We start from the raw sequence: 6,000 nt of genomic DNA on the forward strand, positions 1-6,000 counted from the left end.
AAAACTGGAGAATCTGGAGGAAATGGAGAATTTCCTAGATAGATACCAAACTCCAAAATTGAATCAGGATCAAATAAATCATCTAAACAGTCCCATAACCCCTAAAGAAATAGAAGAGTTCATAGAAAGTCTTCCAAACAAAAGAATCACAGACCAGATGGTTTCAGTGCAGAATTCTATCAGACCTTCAAAGAAGACCTAACACTAATACTCTTTAAACTATTCCACAAAATAGAAACAGAAGGCACACTACCCAACTCCTTCTATGATGCCACAATTTTGCTGAGACCACAACCACACAAAGATCCAACTAAGAAAGAGAACTTCAGACCAATTTCCCTTATGAATATTGATAAAAAATACTGAATAAAATTCTTGCCAACCGAATCCAAGAACACATCAAAACGATTATCCACCACGATCAAGTGGGGTTCATCCCAGAGATGCAGGGATGGTTCAATATAAGGAAATCCATCAATGCAATTCACTACATAAACAATCTCAAAGAAAAATATGTCATGGTCATTTCACTGGATGCTGAAAAAAGCATTTGACAAAATTCAGCATCCTTTCATAATAAGAGTCTTGGAAAGAACAGGAATTCAAGGCCCAGAATTGGGCTTACTAAGCATAGTAAAAGCAATATACAGCAAACCAGTAGCCAACATCAAACTAATTGAAGAGAAACTTGAAGCAATCCCACAAAAATCAGGGACTAGACAAGGCTGCCCCTCTTTCCATATCTTTTCAATATAGTACTTGAGGTACTAGCTAGAACAATAAGACAACATAAGGAGGTCAAAGGGATAGAAATTGAAAAGGAGAAGTCAAACTATCACTATTTGCAGATAATACGACAATATGCTTAAGTGACCCAAAAAACTCCACCAGAGCACTCGTACAGCTGATAAACAACCTCAGCAAAGTGGCAGGTTATAAAATCAACTCAAGCAAATCAGTAGCCTTCCTATACTCAAAGGATAAGCAGGCTGAGAGAGAAATTAGGGAAATGACACCCTTCAAAATAGCCACAAACAATATAAAGTATCTTGGTGTGACTCTGACCAAACAAATGAAAGATCTGTGTGACAAGAACTTCAAGTCTCTGAAGAAAGAAATGGAAGAAGACCTCAGAAAATGGAAAAAAAAATCTGCCATGCTCATGGATTGGCAGGATTATTATAGTTTAAATGGCCATCTTGCCAAAAGCAATATACAGATTCAATGCAATCCCCATCAAAATCCCAACTCAGTTCTTCATAGAGTTAGAAAGAGCAATTCTTTCTGGAATTCATCTGGAATAACAAAAAAACAGGATAGCTAAAACTATTCTCAACAGTAAAAGAACTTCTGGGTAAATCAGTATCTCGGACCTCAAGCAAATCTACAGAGCAATAGTGTTAATAAACTGCATTTTATTGGTACATTGTCAGGCAGGCAGATCAATGGAATAGGTTTGAAAATCCAGAAATGAACCTGCACACCTATGGCTACTTTATCTTCGACAAAGGAGGTGAAAACATCCAGTGGAAAAAAGATAGCCTGCCATGGTAACCCAGTGAAAGTCTGAAAAACTGATACTTTAGAGAGAGAGGCAAAAGGAAAAATGTCTCCTGGGAATAATGGACCTCCCCGTATATTTAGAAGCTGATAAATTCTCACTTGGAAATTTCTTAAATTCTCCTATTTCCTTATAGCCGAGACATGGCCTAACCAAGCAAATATAGATATGTAAGAATTCATCATATAGCAAAAAATTCTGCTTTGCTTTGCTCCAACCACTTATGTTATTATGGTAGAAAAGGCATTCCGGAAATTCCAGTCACGAGTTCTAAGTCAACTACCTTTTAGGGCAGATGGTTCTCCAAACAGTAGCCCAGACTAAGGATATTTACATCTGAAAAATCTTAGGAGACCCCTGCCACAAAGATGAGTACTGGGCAAGGTAGAAAGAATTTACATTTGAGTTGGTCCCTAGCTACCTCCCCCCACAAGTTATTCTAGTTCTGCCTGTTGACTCTTGATTTTGCTTGCAGACAGGCTATCTCAGGCCCACCTGAATAGCAAGGGAAGTTTTACAAGGAACTGGCCTTTTGTTGTTACAGGCCTCACGAAGGGAGCCCTTAAGGAAACAACTTTTCTTAGCTTATCCAGGTATGATTCAGGAAGATTCAACTGAGAGGCAGACAGAGAGACAGTAGATACTTTTGATTTACAGAGAGGCAGTAGATTCTCTCTACCTAAGAGAGAGACACTTGAAGGAGGAATGAGTTAGTTAACTCATCAAGCTAAGGGCTAGAGGCTGGAGTGGATCCAGCTAACCGCCTGGGGCCTAGGCCAGCCTAAAATGGCCACAAGCATGGCACAGAGAAGAATGCAACCAACAGAGTAGGCAAAAGAACTCAAGAAGTTAGAACACAGAAAACCAAATAACCCCATTAAAAATGGGGTACAGAGCTAAACAAAGAATTTTCAACTGAAGATCTTCCGATGGCTGAGAAGCATCTTTAAAAAAGTTCAACATCATTAATCATTAGGGAAATGCAAATCAAAACAACCCTGAGTTTCACCTCACACCAGTCAGAATGGCTAAGATTAAAAACTCAGGAGACAGTAGGTATTGGTAAGGATGTGGAGAAAGAGGAACACTCCTCCACTGCTGGTGGGGTTTCAAATTGGTACAACCACTCTGGAAATCAGTCTGGCGGTTCCTCAGAAAACTGGGCACATCACTTCCAGAGGACCCTGCTATACCACTTCTGGGCATATACCCAGAGGATTCTCCAGCATGTAATAAGGATATATGCTTCACTATGCTTATAGCAGCCCTATTTATAATAGCCAGAAGCTGGAAAGAACCCAGACGTCCCTCAATGGAGGAATGGATACAAAAATTGTGGTATATATACACAATGGAGCACTATTCAGCCATTAGAAACAATGTATTCATGAAATTCTTAGACAAATGGATGGAGCTGGAGAGCATCATACTAAGTGAGGTAACCCATTCTCAAAAGATCAATCATGGTATGCACTCACTGATATATGGACATTAGTCTAGAAACTTGGTGTACCCAAGATATAATACACATATCAAATGATGTCCAAGAAGAATGGAAGAGTGGCCCCTGATTCTGGAAAGGCTCAGTGCAGCAGTGTAGGGCAATAGCAGAACAGGGAATTGGGAAGGGGCAGATGGGTGAACAGGGGGAGGGAAGAGGGCTTATGGGACTTTTTGGGGAGTGGGGCACCAGGAATGGGGAAATCATATGAAATGTAAATAAAAAAATATATCAAATTTTAAAAAAGGAATGAAAAAAATGAAAACAACCTAAAAACAGATTTTATACTAAATCCACAGTTATTAACTATTACTAGGGAGATACAAGTGATTTCACAAATTAATATGCCAGCATTTGTCAATTTGCATAGAAAGGAGAGATTCCAAGGTCTGACACTATTACTGATGCTATGGTGAGGTTGCAGACAGGAGCCTATCATAACTGTCCCTTCAGAGGCCCTACAAGCAGCTAAATGAGACAGATGCAGATGCTTACAGCCAACCATTGGACAGAAGCAGGAGAACCCTGTGGTTGAATTCCTGAAATACTGGAAGAATATGACAAGGAGGGCAACCCCACAGGAAGACCAGCATTCTTAACTAACCTGAACACTCAAGCGCTTTCAGACACTGAGCCAACAGCCAGAAAGCATACAAGAGTTGGTCTGAGGCCCCTTACACATATACAGCAGAGTACTGCCTGGTTGGACCTCAGTGAGAGAAGACACACCTAACCCTTGAGAGACTTGAGGTCCCAGGGAGTGGGGAGGGCTGGGGGAGACATCCTCTTGGACACAGGGAGGAGGAGGAATGGGATGTGGAACTGTGGGAAGGCAGACTGGGAGTGGGTAATGAGTAGACTGTAAGAACATGAATAAATGAGTAGACTGTAAGAACAAAATCATGTTTAAGACTACCTATCTAGGGAAGTATATTACCCACAGTGGAGTGGAGCTTCCAAAATCAATTAATAGTCATGACAATCCCTAAAGACATGCACACAGGCCAATGTTATATGGTCAATACCTCAATTGAGACTCCCTATTTTAGTAGATTCTTGACTGTGTCAAGGTTGACAGTTATAGTTAACTACAGGATCTAAACTCACAAAGCCTTAAATGGTAGAGTAGAATTTGGATGTGCATGCTATCAAAGTCTTTGATTTTCATAGCAATAGAGATATCATATTACTGTCATTTGTAATGATATCAGGATACTAGATGTGTATAATTTTAACTGATGCAATAGTTTTGTAGAAAGTTCTGTTTTATATATGATATAAAAATGTTTATTGATCAACACTTGTTAAAGAGTTGTAAGGACCATCAAGATAAGTATGATGATATTCTTAATGCATGAAGTAAGATCATCCCTGAGCAGAATAATAGCAAATATATATTTTTAGCTAATGGGGAACACGGTGAGTCAATGAACAGTAAATCATGAAGAGGAGCTATTTAAGGTTGTGTGTGTGTGTGTGTGTGTGTGTGTGTGTGTGAGAGAGAGAGAGAGAGAGAGAGAGAGAGAGAGAGAGAGAGAGAGAGAGAGAGAGAATGTGAGTCAAGGAAGCTCTGATAAAATTGGCCTACAGATTTCATGCTAGACAGAAGCTAGTGGGGAAGAAAGGAGACATCAGCATCGTGTAAGGGATGGTATACTCAAAGTAGCTTTATTTTATTTTTATTTTTATTTGATATTTTATTTATTTACAATTCAAATGTTATTCCCCTTTCCTGGATTCCCCTCTGGAAACCCCCAAACTTGCTTTTAAACCACTGAGATGTTTAAGACAGTTTGGAAGCCTGGTGAAAACATGGAAAAGCAAGGAATCTGCCCAATGCTACTTTTCTAAGTAAAAACATACTCATCTTAATAAAAGCATTCATAGAACAAAATTTCCAAAACCTAAAGAAAGACATGCTTATAAAGGTACAATAATTTCATAGAGCACCAAACAGATTGAACTAGAAAAGAAAATTGTCAAACTTCTTCACCAAGAGGGAAAAGAAGGAACTGAGCACTCAGGAGGCCAGTGCTATGAGGTGCACTGACTGACACAGTATTGCAGAGAGCTCCAGGCTGGGCAAAGGCAGGAGCCTGGGCTCTGGTGCCAAGTCGGGAGATTGCAGGACCTCGGGCTCTGGTGCTAGGTCCAGAGATGACTGGTCCTCAAGGTCTGGCTATGGTGATGGCAGGAGCGTTGGCCCTGACAGCAAATAACAAAGGATGAAAATGAGTGGAAAGAATTTGAGCAAAAAGAGGTTGATTACAGTGGATTAATAGTTCAGGCTTTACCAACAAGGTGCCTGCCAAGACAAGTGTTCTTACCACATATACATCTGAGAAATTGTGACTTAGTGCATTGTGAAAAAGTAGATGAGGATATTGAAAAAAGAAAAGATCCAGAAGATAATTGGGAAGAAGGTAGAGATAGCAGTGGAGCAGAAAAATCTTCAGGTCCCTGGAATGAAACCGCTCAGGTACAAGCACTTCCTTCCCCAGTAACAGTTACAGAAACCCAGAGCCAGCAATTCATGGTTATGTATGTAGGTCTCCTGGGGTAATGTTAACTACAACAAGGAGAATGCCACAGGGAACACCAGAAATGTGCAGTGACACAATTTCCATCCCTGCTGTAGTCCACTGCCAAGCACGTGGAGAGACAGAACAGGTGCTTACTATGAATACTACCTGAAGTTAAATGACCACATATGACACATCTACATCTGATCAGGAACATAATTTTCAAAATTAAATAAAATGGGAAGTAATGTAAATGACATCAGATGGAAAAAAATTTGGGGGTGTCTTTAAAGTAAATTCCAGGCTTTTTGTGTCGTTGAGAGCCCAGCTGAATTTAATTCTCTACTTGGACTTGCTTCTTTGTTCTGTCCTCAAGCATGGGGACTCTGAGAGAGCAGTGACTTGCCACACACATT

The 6,000-nt window shown here is 40.0% G+C and overlaps 1 pseudogene; it reads left to right on the forward strand.

Annotated features, from left to right (window-relative positions):
- LOC127674650 (protein CDV3 homolog) overlaps nucleotides 1-5,745 on the forward strand; it is a 59,480-nt pseudogene extending 53,735 nt beyond the window's left edge.
- Nucleotides 5,746-6,000: the final 255 nt, after the last annotated feature.

Source organism: Apodemus sylvaticus, chromosome X (assembly GCF_947179515.1).
Source record: "Apodemus sylvaticus chromosome X, mApoSyl1.1, whole genome shotgun sequence".
In the NCBI taxonomy this organism is placed as follows: Eukaryota; Metazoa; Chordata; class Mammalia; order Rodentia; family Muridae; genus Apodemus; species Apodemus sylvaticus.